The sequence below is a fragment of the Amphibalanus amphitrite genome, unplaced genomic scaffold (assembly GCF_019059575.1).
Source record: "Amphibalanus amphitrite isolate SeventyFive unplaced genomic scaffold, NRLGWU_Aamphi_draft 001326F_arrow, whole genome shotgun sequence".
Lineage (NCBI taxonomy): Eukaryota > Metazoa > Arthropoda > Thecostraca > Balanomorpha > Balanidae > Amphibalanus > Amphibalanus amphitrite.
This window is the reverse complement of record NW_024882819.1, coordinates 143,088-159,801: the sequence shown is the minus strand read 5'-3', so window position 1 is coordinate 159,801 and position 16,714 is coordinate 143,088. Positions and strand designations below refer to the sequence as shown.

At 47.9% G+C, this 16,714-nt stretch overlaps 1 protein-coding gene across 1 annotated transcript in view; it reads right to left on the bottom strand.

Annotated features, from left to right (window-relative positions):
• Positions 1-16,714, bottom strand: part of LOC122372181 — a 54,198-nt gene that overhangs the window by 22,598 nt on the left and 14,886 nt on the right. The window lies entirely within an intron of this gene.

Here is a 16,714-nt window from a genome sequence, read left to right as displayed (position 1 = left end):
AGGAGGAGGAGGAGCAAAGACAATAGTAGGACCGCGCGAGGACGACAAACAGCGAGCAGTAAACATGACAACACAGCGACGGAAATGGAACGGGGCTTGGCGGATATGCCACTCAGGTATCCTCACCGCGAAAAGAACGGCCGTCGTCGGTCGGATCGCCGTCTCCCCATGGTGAACCCGGTGATGATGTCGCTGTTGGATGCACCATTTCAATGTTTGTCGGATAAGCAACACCTAAATATCTCGTAGAATAAACGCCACGTAAATATCTTATGTTATGTGTTAGATATGTATCACTATCATATTTCGATGGTCAATGGTCATGCATGCATTACATGCATTACATGCATTACAATACATAAACTCGATATTACTGGATAATTAGCCGCCGCCCGAGCGAAAATGCACCATCACAAAGAGGAAGGCTAATGTCATGTCATGAGGTGGTAGTTTGGGACGCGACATTTCGGCATTTAGCCTTGCTATCTGCGCTCACGTGTATAAAATGAGAAGCCTCGCGAAAATGGCGAATCGGTTAGGTCACCGAGTCATCACCGACGCCGGACGCAGGTATAGACAGTGAGGTCAACTAGCCTCCAGTAGCATACTGACAGGGGCGTCGCCACGGATTTTTGAGTGGGGGGGGGGGGGTCGGGTTTCTAGTCTTCACCCGATGGGTAGGGGTGTTTTTTTTTTGCCACGCTTGCCAGTTTTGTGCGTGCGTATGTGCATGTGTGCGCGTGTAACAAAGCGGCGTGCAGCGCCGCGAAATTTGGTATAACCTATTAGGTAGGTATACCTACCTACATCACTTGCGTAAAAATTATCACTGGTCACTTAAGGTCAGGTCGCTATGTCAAGTTCAGTTATACGGTATACCTCTATCAAACTTTCCCCTCTCGCCATTCTTGTAGCTATTCTCCCATAACTTCGAAATTTGGTACACTGTATACCTAATGTATGGGGTTATACATACGTGTCAGCAATTCATGATTCTGAGGATTTACATCTATGATCTGGAGGCAGGTCAAATACGTGACCTCATCATTAGAAAATAATGAGAAATTATAAAAAGCACGAATGCCTCCTGCTTTGAAAAAGTTCGTCAGAAACGCAAAATATCTTTGGAGCCATGACAAATCAGCTCATCATTGCCAGGGACAGGGTGCAACTTATGGCGAGTGATGACTCGAAAGGTCATTAGTGGAAATGTCCATCGATGGCCACCAGCATTTTTTTCCTACAACTTTTGACGAAGACGCGGTAGAGCGATGACAGCACCTGGAAGGTGTTCATAGTTCAGCTCAACAACACGGATCCATTCATATGCAGCAGGAGGTCCTTTTTCGATCTGGACATAACGTTGACCTGAGGTCGTTTTAACGTTAATTCTGAATGGTCAAATTTTAACTCATGTGACGCGTCTCAAAGAGATAAACACAGTGGTGACAAGACAACATATGTAAATACCATACAAACTCACGGAATCTAAAGTTATTGCAAAGCAAATGTTTCGGCAGAATCTGTCCAGATAGCTGTTTGCCTTCTATGGGCAAAACATAGACCTGGGATGAAATCTGACCCGAAGCTAGCGAAAGAGCGTTGAAAGAGCTGGGGCATTCCACGATAGATCGTACCACTTTTTTCCAATTTGACACCCTCATCTCTCGGAATTTGACGAGAAATGGCCTCAGGGGTAATCAGGGGCTCTGAATCCATCTGTAATAATTTCAGGCTTATCAGATAAGTATTTTTTGAGTTATGGTATATAACATTTTTTGGATCTTGCTTTGCAGCGCTAAGTTTGGCGGGCTGTAACTCTAAGACGGATTATTCAAATGCCAAATGTTATATAACATTGAACTTGCAATGAAACAGAGATTAATATGTATTTTTGAAATTTCGAAAAATACGCTATTTTTGATATATGACATATCGAGTTTTCTATCATTTGTATTTTTTGGACTTTGGGACCAAATTTTTTTTTGAATTTTTATTTCTTTAAAAAATATTTGGCTCATTGTTAAGAAGTATGCAAAAAATTAGGAAGGTGTTCTTTCTATAAATGTATTTATTTTACGTCACGATAACGGTTTCGAATAGTGATTTCGGGAGGGGAGCTTACAAATGGCGTGGTAAAGCTGCCTAGTGACATCACCGGTTACTGTAATTTCAATTTAAGTCTGAGTCATCTGAAAAAAGTGAAAAGAGGGTTCATCCAACCCTCTTTCCTATAAGCACGAGGGTGAAAAAGGCTGTTTGGTTCTGACATTGTTTTGGACGCCAATGACCATAGCTGTCCGAGATGAAAGTTACAGGACGCATACATTGTGTCCTCCAGAGGGCTCACAACTCGTATATCTGGGAATTTTTCAAGGTTACATGAGTTCAGGTCGGTCACGTGACATCACTGTTATAAATCAATGGGGAAATATATAAACTGTTATTTTGGTGCCGAGAATGATCTAAAACTATTCCACGTACATGGTATCGTGATTTCATGCACTCCTCGCAAAGTCCAATGCTTTACTTTTGCATTGTTAACCTTGCGTGACGTCATTTATGACGTCACTAGGGTCGTACGAGTTTTTCGTCAATAACTCCCGATCAAATGGAGCTAGGGAGTCGGGAAAGCCACCAATGGACTCGGGAAGACCTTCCGAATCGAATGATATGCCATATGATACCCTTTGCCCAGCTTCGTGACCTGAGGGGCTCTGACCTGACCTTGACCCGAGGTCAACTACTTAAGTTGACCTCACCCTAGCAAAAAGTATACCATTCGATGCACCTGAGCTAGGCGAACACAATGATGCCAAAATCGCGGCTCTGCGGCCATTTTTTGCGAAGTTATTTACTAAAAACCAAACCCGTAACTTCAGTCACGTGACCTGACCTCAGACGCTACCGGTTAATCTGAGACCTTAAAATCGGGTACCAATCGCTGCGACTTGTAACGGCACACACGCTCGTTTTTTCCGCGAGGCTCTAGCTCTATTAGAAGCGAAACGGCGTGCTGGGGTCGTATCAACCCCTCCGAAACCCATTTTGTTTGCGGGAAAATGAGGAACTTATAGAAAGAACACCTTTCTAATTTTTTGCATGTCGATTTGCAATGACATGAAGCTTATTTTGAAAAAATAAAAATGCGAAAAATTTTGGTCCCAAAAGTCATTAGAGGCAAATGAAAAAAGATTAAGGTTTTTGCTCAACAATGAAATTTTTTCTTTGGAATTTTTAAATAGTAATATTAATTTTTGATTCATCGCAAGCTTAGTGTTGTTTACTTTTTGTTGTTTGCTTAACCCGTTTTTGAGTTATAGGCCATCAAACTCACCGTTACATACCGAAGTTAAAAAAATGTAATGCAATATAACTCAAAAAGTTTTGATCTGAGAAGTCTGATATTTTGCCAGGCGTCTTTGGGGCCTATGATTACCCCTAGGACCGATTTTCATTAAAATCTGAGAGATGAGGGTGACGGGCCTGGTACGATCTATCGTGGAATGCCCCAGCTATCAAATATGTTTTCTGCTTCACTGTAGCCCTTCTATTGGTGGGCTCCCAGTCGCTAACTTATAACGTATACCTACTAAAGTAACGCTGATGTATGCTTTCGACCCCTGATCGATCTACAGGTTTGCGGAAAAAAGAGCATGCTGCCCGTGACGAGAGAAAGCCGATGATACCCATTTACAAGGTTTCGGGTCATCTCAGGACTCAGGTCATCGCCAATACGTAGGGAAAATCGGGACCTGCTAGAACTTTGCGAATGTAAGTTGTGATGGTTTTTCGAGGTTCTGATTACGAATGTTATCTTAGTTTTGAACGAAGATGATGACTCCATGCATTTGGGGTAGATCAGGTCAGGTCAGATCGACCAGTACCTAATAGTGGATGACCACCACCGATTGCTTCCTAACATGTTATACATATGTATAAGCAACACAACTACTTCTTAAATGTTCAGATGGGCGCTAAGTTCAAAATCAGCTCCAAAAACTATCCTATACCTGAATTAAAAGCATGTTATGAAAAAGTGAACCAAGGTCATCTTTATTTGAATCAGGGATATCAATTTATTTTTAAGTAGGTGATTAACACGAGCGCACCGGAAGTTTCGTTGCAATCGGCTCCTTTTGCGCGACTTCTTTGCGAAAGCCCGAGACGGTTTCATCTGACTCCCTTTCCCCTACATGTGCACTGTACAGCTAGTTGTGACGATAGCCATGGGGCTGAGGCTAGTTTGTAGTTGTAGTTAGGTACTGATCCGACGAATCGACTGCGACCATTTTTTTTTTTAAACGATCAGACGAACGCTCGGGGCAGTTTTGGCGCGTCCAATCCTTTGAGGGATAAAAAGGTACTAGAATGGTGGCTACTTAAAAATATTGTTGTGCTGGTGTTCCCCGCCCACAGCTAATTGAACTTTAGGTAATTAGCTAATTGGCTTTAGGGAGCTCTTGAAGCGATTCTGAATCTGATGTATTTGTTGGTGTTGCTGACGCCTGCTTCACTGACATAAAAGCTAAAAAAGCATACTCAGCATCGCAAAAAGTGGGGGGTCGACACCCCCAGTTTTCAAGAGTGGGGGGGTCACGACCCCCCCGACCCCCCCGTCGGCGACGCCCCTGCATACTGACGTCTTTACACCATTGCGTGCCTAATACATTCAACCACCCACCGGCATGGAAACGTGACATTGCACTATTTATTTGTCTGTTGAACATGACAAATTTAGTAGATTTGGAGTCGCTCTCCACAACTCACACCACCAGTCTATCAGCCTCTGAGCGGCCCCAGCGGCACCAGTCCCCCAGAGGCGCCTCATCTCGCTCTCGTTCGGTGCACGCCACATTTGACACAGCGGTCAGCCGGCAGCTCCCGTGGCGGCGCGACGTTCACAGAAATGTACTGCGTTTGCAGCACAGTCCTAACAGTGTTATCAGCCGCTCAGGGGCCGGCTGAACGGAGCCGCACGGCGCAGCACGGCGGCCGGTGGTGACAGGAGGAGCCTGTCGGAACTGGGCACCCTCCACGGCGTGTGGTGGCCCGCAGACCGGCCGGCCGGCGCGGCGGCCGCACAGCGCGTCAGCGGACACCCGTTTGGAGCGCTCATAAACCGTGGAGAGAGGGCGTCCGCTAATGCTAGAGCAGAGAATGCGCTCTCCGGCCGGCCGATACGAGTAGTGTGGGCGAGTGGACGCTGCTAGACTGACTAAGAGGGATGGGAAACTGGAAAGGTGGAGGCCGATCAGCCGACAGAGTGGTGGTTAGTGACAAGTGGACAATTTTTTTTTTTGGGGGGGGGGGGGCGCAAGCATTAGGATGACAAGCGGACGGTATAATTACCTTTGACTAATGATGAATGACAACATTTGATTTTAGCCGTATTTAGGTATCTTGAAACCAATACCAAATGTCATATAAAGCCTGCGGTCAATTAAAATCCTGGAAAAAGGAACATCAGCAACAAAGGGCAGCGGGATTTAATTATAGCACGTTTCAGCCAGTGTTGCAGCCACCACACCTCCTTTGAATCACTCCAGCCACAGAAAAACCGGCTCAGAACAGCTGCTCACTGAGCGCACTGCGCTGAACAGTCTCCCGGGTGGCGGTCGAGGCCGGCCCTCATCCTCTGTCGAGCCCCATTGTGTCGGTCCTCGTCAGTCTCTCAGAGCTGCCGCCTGTTCTGTGCACCGGTGAACATCGATCGGTGACCTTCACCTTTCCCAGCCCCGCTAACCGTCAGCCGCCGCCGTGACGGGCGCCGTGACGGACGCCGTGACGTCGCCGTGACGTCGCCGTGAAGCCGTGACGTACTCCGTGACAGACACCGTGACGGGCGCCAATCGGTCTACAGCCGTCTCCCGGATACTGCACTGGTGATCATGCAAGAGGGAAGGCCGGTGGTTTGGGCTGACTGACAGGGGAATAGTCTCGGTATTGTAATTCGAAACTTCAAAGATCATCAAACGTGTACCTTGTGCTGTTGGAGAGGATAGGTATGTAAATTATTCACTTATTAGTCTCACTATGCACTCCTAAGGCAAATTAATCTATCGGAGTGAACAAACTAGAATCAATAGAAGTTGTAATCTTATTCCTTCAATATGTCCCGCTATCAGGTTCGGTTTATTGAAGCGGGATCGAAAACCCACGCTGGCAGTGTCTGCAGCAAATGCAACGGACGAGCACAAACAGGTCTTCGCAGAGTGATTAAGGTATCTGCAGCGATCAGTCTGAGTCACCAATCATCTGTCGCCCTCCCGCACGATAGCAAAATCTGATCTTCATTCCTTCCGATGCTTATCTCTCGTCGCGTCGCATTACGTTCAAAGCCACTTTGCGGAACCACATCTTCAGACTTCAGGAGCGTCCGCTAGTTCTGAGGAAACCGTAGTCTTGCTGAGCACATGCACGAGTTGCGCTAATACCGTACTTGGTGCTGCAGCAGCTGACGAATCGGGCAGTTGGCGTCCGCCGCGAATAATTGTCGCCATGTTTGCTGTCGGGCGTCGGCCTGATAAACGGTTTCATTACGAGAGGCGCCGCGGCAAACAGCAGCGCGGCCTCGCGGAATCGGCGGCGGTGCCGGCGCGGCCGCCGATTTATGAGACGTGAAGTGGCGCGGCATCTCCTGCGGCGGGATGGACGACAGTGCGCCGGAAGGGACGTGACGCGCCGAATTAGCCGCTGTACAGTCGGTTGTGTGCTAGTGGCAGTAATATCTGGATGTGGGTTTGCTTGGATAACGGGTAACTAAGGGAATAAAGACAAGACTTAAAGGTAGACTGCCACCTTTTTTTCACAAAACGGTTTTCACTAGAGCTGAGCCACCTATGTCCCAGACTGAAGTCGGTTTTCTGAAATTCGAACCCGTTTGCGAGAAATCGGAGACCAAAGTTCAGTTTGATGCCATTTTTTTAGTCCAAGAAAACCGACATCTCTACTGTTTATCGATAACTTTGAAACATGAATTTTCTTATCTTTTGGTAAATATATGTCAAAACTTTGATTGTTTCGAGATCAGAGAAGAATTTTGGAGTGTCAAAATAAAAGTTAAACTTATATATTCAGTAGCTCATTTTTTCCAAAAAAGTGTGGGAAATGGGCTTTAACATGGGCCAGACCCATTCCAAATGAGCCATGATTTTTAAATGTTTTACGAACTTAAATGCAAAATAAATTAAACATGGCCAATTTCTTATGAAATCATATATTAGTAAATCATAAAATACCTTACTTTTTCAAATAAAATGTAATAATCTTATGACCTTGAAGTCTAGTGATGTGTAAACATTGTCGCTAGACATTAACCGATTGATAATTGTATGATAATCGACAATTTTTTTCGCGATTCACGTGATGATACTTTGTCAGGTGAATTATAAAATTTTGTTTTGTCCAGGAAATAAATCATAGGCCGATCTGAGAAAACTTTTTGAAGGTGGCAGTCTTCCTTTAACAAGCTGGTGCAATATTCTTAACACGTGGCTTGACTTACAGTGATTTATTGTGATCTAAAAGGACCGACATGGAACAGCTATCCAAAGAAATAGACAAATATGCTAAGAGGAGTTACATCCTTCCAGCCAACATAAGTCTAAGCAGCTCATTGCTCAGCAGCGACAAAAATAAGGTTCGTTTTATGCCCTCCAAATCAACACATCTATTTGCGGACTGCCATGTATGAATTAATAATTATCCGTCACACATAATATATGAGATCCAGACATGTTTTGCATTAGTGCCATAAAATGAAAACATTCGTATTTCGCGCCATCAATATTAAATGCTTTCGATGTGTTTCGAGAAATCTGGCTGCGAATGAATATTTAAGTCACAACAGATTCGGGATTCTATCAGAGCTTTACGTTTTTAAATCTTCTGGTCTTATTTATAAGGCTTTCGACTGGTAGACCCCGAGGCAAAATTAAACCCGAACTTGGAGACCTGTACTTTGGCGTCGTACTTGTATTTGACCAATTCTCGCAAACATTCGACCGGAAATGCAGAGCCGATGCTCAGTATTACCGACTGGCGAGTCGGTATGCCTGGGGGCGGGGGAGCTGCAGCCGGTTCAGGCGCCCGCTCCGCCGCATCGGCTGGGCCCAATTCACGCTGCCGTGTCCCAGGGGTACGACAATTGTTTGACACTTTAATTGGCGACTCGCAAAGGCAACGAATGACTCAATCTGGTACCCACGCCGAAGGCCGGGCGAGGCGACGTAATGAGACGGCACGCCAGGGAATTTTGGGGACGACCACTTTTTATGTCATTAACTTTTCTAGTTGAATCGGTAATCTAAGGGTGTCGGTCGGTGCAACAAATGACTTTTGTTTAAGTAGGTGTTCAATGTTTATACTAATGTTATTCTGAGCATTTTCTAATCAGCTTCCTTCATTAACCCTCGCCCGCACATGGGGGGGGGGGGGGTAGTTGCCACCCCCCCCCCCCCCAGGTAGTCTTTCTGCTCTGCACTCAACATTTTTAGAGCTAGAAACCTGATTGTTGGTATAGCTGCTCTTCTATCCTTTCTTGATGTCCACTGAAAATTTCAAGTTTCTGAGGTTTTTGGTTTCGGAGGTATGACCTTGTTTTTCAGGTCATGTCATGACCCAAATGACCAATTCTCAACATCTTGCGTTGGCTATGGGCCTTGTGAGCTTTTGACACCTTGATTTCGGCCTTTTTTGCCAGTCTTACCTCCCACCTATCATGGAACATGTTGTTCGAAGATGCACAGATGTCAAGGTCAGGGTCAAGGTCAACCTAGGTCATCTAAAATAATTGCGTTTTAGGCAAGCGTAATTTACTTTTTGTGAAGTTTTTTGACTGCATTTTTGGTAAAAGCTTCTCAGATCATGATTTCATGTAATATGGACACATAAACACTCGGTGCACACATCAGTATACACACAGACACACACAGACATACAAACACATATAATTGACCATGACCTAACTTGACCTGAAATGACCTCAGCAGCACAAATCTGGTCGGGTAGTGTTGCAAAGAGGTTCTAGCTGGCTTGGCACCAGAAAACGGCATCGTCATCGGTATATGCTAAGCAGCGCACTTGATATCCAACGGTGACCAAAAACAGCAACATTTTTTAGTTTGACCTGACCTGGAAGGTCAATGGCTGACCTGAGAAGGCAAAACTGGGTATCATTGGATTCGTCTCTTCCCAAAGAATCTTTTTGGTCTTTACCGCGAAGCTCTATCTCCAACAGGAACGAAATGGCGCGGGGGTGGCAACCCCCCCCCCCCATGTGCGTTCTAGGATGAGAAAATGGCATGTGCGGGCGAGGGTTATAGTCACAAGTCACATTCATCAGTCAACCTTAAAAAAAACGAAGGGTGTTACAGACCAAGTTAGAAGTGACTACCGCATTATCAATTTTAACAAACTCTTATGTGCTTCAATTATTGGCGACTACTTTTACAGAAATCCAAATGCAAACAAGGATATCAATCTGGCTGATCTGTAGGTATACTCCCAATGCCGGGTGGGTTATCCAATAGGATCACTCTGCCTGCCTTCAGCTGACGCCTATCCGTCTGTATCATCGCCAGTCCCTCGCGGTTACTGAGACGAAACGCAGGCCCGGTACGCTGCACGCGCGTTGCTTTACTTGCTCGTCTCGCGGACATCTTGGACGCACGGGACGAATGACTGCTGACCGACGTCTGACAGTCGCTGGCCAGTGTGACCAAGAGTGTGACAGTGTGACAGCAGATATGACAAATACTAGCTGTCAGTGTCAGCTCCAGGCACGTGATATGCGCCGCGCTCAACCTCGTATTTGGTTGGGAAGAGCCAAGGAAGAGCGTCTCGCTCGCTCGGCCACCCCGTGTGAATTCGACCAGTGCAAACTCGGCGACAAAGTTTCCCTCGGAATAATTCAGTTGCTCCTTATCCCGCCGCTGAATTGCCCAGCATGCACATATCCGAAAGACTCAGTGCCTCCCTGGCAAACAGGGACAAAGTCGTGCGGCGTCGCAGACCGATGGTCGTTTCTAAATCATCGAAACTGGAGGCAGAGGAGACTCGTTCCGCTGACCAATACCACGGAGGGTGGCGCCGGGCGCTGTCATGGCGCAGCAGCTCCTCTCCAAGCTCCGCTCTGTTTACCCCCAAAAACGGGACACCGCGAGTGGCAGTCGACCGGACGGAGCGACAGACGGCCTCAGGTCAGTCGAGGCCACCCTCCTCGGACCGCTGCGGAGGGTCGAAAATGACCACCGACTCGGAGATGTAGCACCGCATTCGGGCCACCCACCGCGGTCAAAACTGGGTCTCCAGTGCACTGGAGGCTAATCGGTCCATCAAGGGTAACCAGACCGGAGTTGGACTGTCGTATGACGGCACCTCTCCGCGGTGTCCTGACGACGTGACCTGAGCGTGATGGGGATGGATGAGTGCCATGGCGCCGTGTCCTCGGGTACCATGATGCAGTGATCTTTCAGCCGAGACACCGTGCTTGCTAGTCGGTCGATAGGATTGTGGATGCCTGCTGCAGGAAATGACGAAGGCGTAAGTCGTCTGCCTGAATCGCTCGCTAGAGAGGGCGCAGCAATCGGAGTCATGAATCATGAATCATGAATCATGAATTGGCAACGTGTAAGGTGTACGCTGCGCTCTCTTCACTCGGGCCGCGGCCGTGTTAAAAAGCTCTGCAATCGTCACATGCATAATTATCTTCCCTCCCGCTGATAGCTCCGACCTCCAACGGAGGAATGCCAGCAAACAGCGCAATCCACTCGGGACCCCGACCGCCGCCGAGATATAAACACCCGTCTCTGGAACGCCGGTATACGGGAGTATTTGCGACTTGGAAACATTGCTGCAGTGGGCGTAACCGTCTGCCGATTGGTGCGGGGTCGAGTTACGCACCCCCAATCGGCCGGTATCACTCGGCGGCGGCTGACACCGTCAGACCAGACCGCCAACACGGTCAGCTGCACGTGGCGCGTGACGCCCCGATAGGTGGCTGACTCAGCGGCGCGACCTGGAGTGCAGCAGTGCACCAGTCTCTACGGTAAGACTCTGCTTTCGCTTTTTAGCTTTAACCGCGTCCTCTGCTCAAGTCATAAGCAAATTATGCGAATTAAAAAATGCGGGCGTTTGAGAATGTTCGCGTGATATTTTTTTTTCTTTCTGTCAAAAACGACGATCACATTTTGTGGTTACGGACACCACCCGAAAAATACTCGCATGCATACATTTACAACCAACCCTCAATGTTCGGTCATTACCATATGCGCTTAGTAGCTTGCCTACTGAATCTTATGAATGCGAACACGGACATTCAGCTTCGGGTTGAATTTCAGCAACCTTCTGTATCCACGGGAGCGTCTAGCCCGGCCACTTCAGCGCGGTGGCCAGCGCTGACCTCGAGCCTCTCCCGGACAGCGGCTGGCGAGATGTACCGCTGTGAAAATAAACCGACCTCCTGTCGTAAACAGAGCTGGTACGGCGCTGTCCGGCGTCCAGCCGCTATCCTGTCGGGGTGGACCGGAGGGGCTGGCTGCCCCCGACGAGACCGGCCGACCGGACTGCCCCCGATCTGGTGCTCCTGATCAGACGTACGGGTGGAGGCGATCGGGCCAACGGACGAACAGCGCGGGCTGGAGGGAGCGGCCTGGGACTTACCGAGGACCTGTCAACGGTTCAGTCATAGGCAGGCTGAGGCTCGTCAGGGGTGAGATGAAACAGAACGACCCGGGATGACACATTCCGGTCATGGTATTTCGTGAAAGGAGAGTCCAGGCACTCGTAATTGGGAGAAGCACTCTGTCTGGGTCCCTATCCCACGAAATGTACAAGTATGGCATGGCAACTAAAAACTTGTGAGAGCTGATGCATAGCAGACATTCTAAAATAAGCCCGGTGAAACTAATTCCTCTTTACAAGAATTATACTTCATCAGTAGTTATATGTGTCTTAGCTATCATTGCAATCCAGAACATAACACCCGTAATGAGTGCGGGTACAAAAGTGCCGACTGCGGAATTTTCTTCCAACATGAAACGCACACCTAACCTTATAAGGAATTGTGCAGCTGCTGGACAGAGCTACCAGGTATCGAGACATGGTAACGAAATATGCCGTATATGGGTATCGGTGGCACAGAGCTCCTCGTAATCTGCTGCTCGATATCTTTTCTAAACAAACCTGCAGCAAATCCACACCAAACAGAATCCGATCGAAAATCAGCAAACGTGCAGTCATGCGACGGTTGCATGATCTCTTCGGCCTGACTGCAAAAAGACCTTGCTGGACACTGGACTCTTCAGTCTAAACACAGAAACAGTACTGGTTAAGCAGAACAGTGGCTTTTTAAGAGTTCTCGAGTTCGGTTACCTCCCTGAGTCAGCTATAATATGGGTCTCAGAGAGCCGAAGGTCATGGAAGGGATCTGGGTGGGCGGACGTACTGACTTAATAACAAGACGTCAGATCCGGGATAGCCTGTGACAGTGATATTCAATTCCCAAACGCCACCAGACCTATTCGCTGCAGATAGAGCACCTTTGAAGAGGAGGGCAGATAAAAAGTTCAAGCAAGAGCCAAGAACTAAGCAAGAGCAAGACAAAAAAAAAATATTAGCCTCCATGTCAGCCACGCCTTACCTATTGCTACCCCAAACCCAGACCATTATGACATTGGTCCCGTTTTGGCCCGTAATGTCCACAGTTCGACAGCATCGTCCCTCGTCTCTGACGTCATCGGTCACCGTGCAGTCAGCTGTTGTGGTACCTGTCCGACCTTCAGCGGGACAGCCGAATCCCTATGGCGCCGGTCTCAGTTGTACGGCCTCCCGGTCGACGCTCGCGGTCGCCGCCGTCCGAGCACTCATGAGCTCATGACTCGTATCGCGCGTGGCTCGTCACAGTTGCAGCCGCTCCACCACGGTATGTCATCAGAAATTCCACCGACGTACCATAGAGTCCTCTCGGCTACTAGAGATAATTCCATCCCACTCCAGCAATGTCCATTGTCGGGCTATAAACGGCCATCAAATGCATTACAAAGTGTGCTCGACGTCGGCGAGTGAAATGGGACGGACACCTCTCCAGCTCAGGGCCGAGTCCCCGCACCGGAGTGTCGGAGCTCGGGGGAGTGGTGAGACGGCCTCTCGAGCACGCGGCGCCCCTCGGGGGTCTATTGGACCACTCGGTCACCACTCGGTCGGTGCGTCGGAGCTCAGCGGTGACGACTACAGCACTCGGCGGAGAGAACTAATGCTGTCCACGAGTACAGCGCTAGGGTCCACGGTGGTCAGGGGGGGGGGGGGCGGTGTTTTGAGGTTCACGATCCGGGGGCGGTCCACGACCTCGGCATACCGGTGATCCCAGGTGATCCAGAGGCAGCCCGTGACCGCAACATTTCTGCATTTATCGACAAGACCACAACTTTCTGCGACAGTGCTTTGAATGTTTCTAAGTAAGTGCCTATCATCACGCTGTCCCATTATCGAAGCTGAACATCTTGATTGGAAGCACCCGATAAATGCCTGATGCTCACGTCCATCTTCTACTGCCAAGTGATCCCAATTTTTAGGTCAATTTCAGCTCACTAATCATAATTACATAAAATTATCAGACAGGCCTCAGACTCAGTTATCGTTCCGACTTCCGTTATGTGACGTTACTACCGCTTCCTGCCTAACTAGCCTATACACTGGTACAAACAGTTACATGCGACATTCCTGTGAACAAATATTTAAATTCAAGCAGCTTATTAAAGGGACCCTCCCACCTTAACATTAGATTAGAGTTGAGATAGCCAAAATGGGGTCCCTGGCTCACAATTACCGGTTTCGGCACTCACAACATCGAGAAATGCCTTAAATCGGAAATATTGAATTTCAAAATTGCAGCATTTTGATTCAGAGGGGCTAATGCATAGGAATACCCCTCTGAATGTGTGACGTCAACGCAGATATCTAACGATTTTTAAATGTTTGACTAACACGTTTGGTAGCACGCGGTGGTATGTGCTGCTAAGCGCGCAATATATGCCGCACTTTCAAAAGTCACTAGGAACAGCGGAGATTCCAAAAAGTAAACAAAAGTAAAAGTCTAATATCTTGAAAACCGTTGAAGATTTTTCGATGAAATTTGGTAGATATTCGTTTTTGCTCTTGCTGAACCGAGCGACATCACTTTCATGTCATTCATTAAATTTTTTGAAGGTGGGAGGGTCCCTTTAATCAGTTAAGGCTGCAAAGCACTTAAGATGACAGCCGCGCTGTATATTGCTTATTCGATAATGCATTTATGCATGCGATACCCATTAAATATTTGTTTTCGTTGAATTTACATCGGTACCGTTATATCTCTATGCGAATTACATTTATACAAATGCATACAAATTACATACAAATTAATCACTACATACAGAACCATCAATAATAATCAATATCCCGCTGGACATAAGTGATGCACCGTTAGGTAAGTACCAGTGGCACTGCACCTACCGGTTTGCCTCCCCTTCTCTGACAGTCGTCGATACTGCCGTAGCAGTGGTGTGGGAGGGGGCGGGTCGGTGTGTGTCGGTTATTGACACCGTCTGCGACACATCGGGGTGACCGCGGGCGCGGGCAAACACCCAGTCCGAGGGCAGCCGATGGACACACATGCTCGCCACTGTGGCGTCATGTTTACATAGCGCGTCCAGCCGTCGGGCCGTCACCCGGTCCGAGCGGTGGTACAGCACGGACCGGTCCCTGTGCCACAGGGCTACCGAGCTGTTATCGCCCCACAGAGCCAGTAAGCTGTCCCTGTGCGACCGACCTCGGGACAGCGCTATCCCACAGGGCTACCAGGATGTCCCTGACTCCCTGTCCCGCAGAGCTGTCCCACAAGCTGTCCTTTAAGTTCCACCGAGTACCTGTCCCCGCCCCACGGGGCGGGGCTTTGTGGGGCTTTGCCCCGTTGGGTTTTGTACACAAAGCCACAGAGCAGTTGTCCCCGAGCGACCGAGCGACGGTGCTGCCCCTGTCCCAAGGAGCTACAGAGCTGTCCCCGAGTCTGTAACTATCCTTGTACCACTGAGTGACTGAGCACTGAGCAGACACCGCCCGCGGTTCCACGTTAATTACAACCGGAAGCTCTTCCGAATATGCGTTCGTTCACTGGTTGATGAGTTTAAAGCTTAGGTACCCAATGGATACTGAAGCCTCTGTCATGATCCCTTGCCTCCCCAGAGACCGCTTAGTCTTGCAGCGAAATCAGTCACTAATGTGGCCCAACTGACGTTACATCATCAACGCGTCGCCGTCGAAACCCCAGAAGGGCAATAAAAACTGGCACATGTCTCTGACGAAGTTAACAGATCAGCTCAGTTGACATCATCGGAGCACTGACGGTGAGTTGTGCGCAGTCGCTCAGACCAAGACAGAGCTCTCGGCTGATCTCGCATACCGGACGGCCGCCACAGGGGGCTGTTTGTTCAGCTGGGACGGGGCTGTGGAAACGGCACGCACCTCGCGCTCACGCCGCCAGTCGATCTCACGCGCTCACTGTTTATTCGACAAACAGCTTTCAGCGAGCTCATTTGTCGGGGGAATGTAGTCGTGTCCATAGGTGTTAATGATTATTGCCGTCAAAATACGAGAGCGCCATGATGAGGATAGCGTTCCTTCATCAGACATCCATATGCTCTAGACGTTGCCATTTTGGCCTGGACCTAGGGGTGTGGGAAATGCCTAATTACTGACCTTCAGCAGTCTAGGATTAAAGCTGTGTTAATTGTTTTTAAAAAATATGCAAGAAAGGAACACAACCACGCCCAAGACATGACTGAACTTACCGAGGTCTACAACCCAAGAGGTTTAATCTTGCCCAACCTTTTAGGCAAAAGGGGATTCTATGGTTTCCTAAATGCCTAGCTAACCGTTCAGGAGATGCATGGACATTGAACATAAATTAATTAACCTTCCAGGCGGTAGGGGGGGGACATTTTTTTGCCCCCCCCCCCTTAGTTTTTTAAATATATCTCGAGAACCGCTGCGCCGATCGTCACCAAACTTTCAGTACCCTCCCGGGAGCAGCTAGCGCAATGGTGACCAAAAATTTTTCCAAAGGCTATGATAGGTTGGCCGCTAATGACGTCAGAGTGACGTCGTTTTTGCCATTTTCGACAAAAAAAAAGGTTTCGCGGGAAGAGCTGTCAGGCCTACAGCTTTAGAGATACAGAAAAATGTTTCAAAATAAAAGGTGTGGAATTAGAAGGGCTACAAAACTGCTATTTCGGTTATTCGAATTTTTTGGTTTTTGACCCCAAAAAAATAAAAAATAGATTTTTTAATATAATAGCCAAAAAATCCATTTTTTAAATTTGAAAAAAACGGAATATATGTGATACTCCCTACCACTTTCTATCCACATACCAAATTTGAGATCGATACCTCTTTTTTTGACCAAGTTATAGCGAAAAAAAACTGTTCAAAATTGACGTCAAATTTTCAAACTCAATTTTTAGCAATTCTAGACCTCGTAGCGCAAAACAAAGACCACCATTAGACTCCCCGTGACGAGCTGCATCGAATCGATACCTACCCATTTTATGGAAAAATATCAACTTTGAAATTTGACCTTTTTTGACCTGACCTTGACCTGACCTCCACCAGAAAGTGACCTAAACCGTACCTGATGGTCTTATAACCAACACCATTGAGTTGGAAATGAAAAATTGGC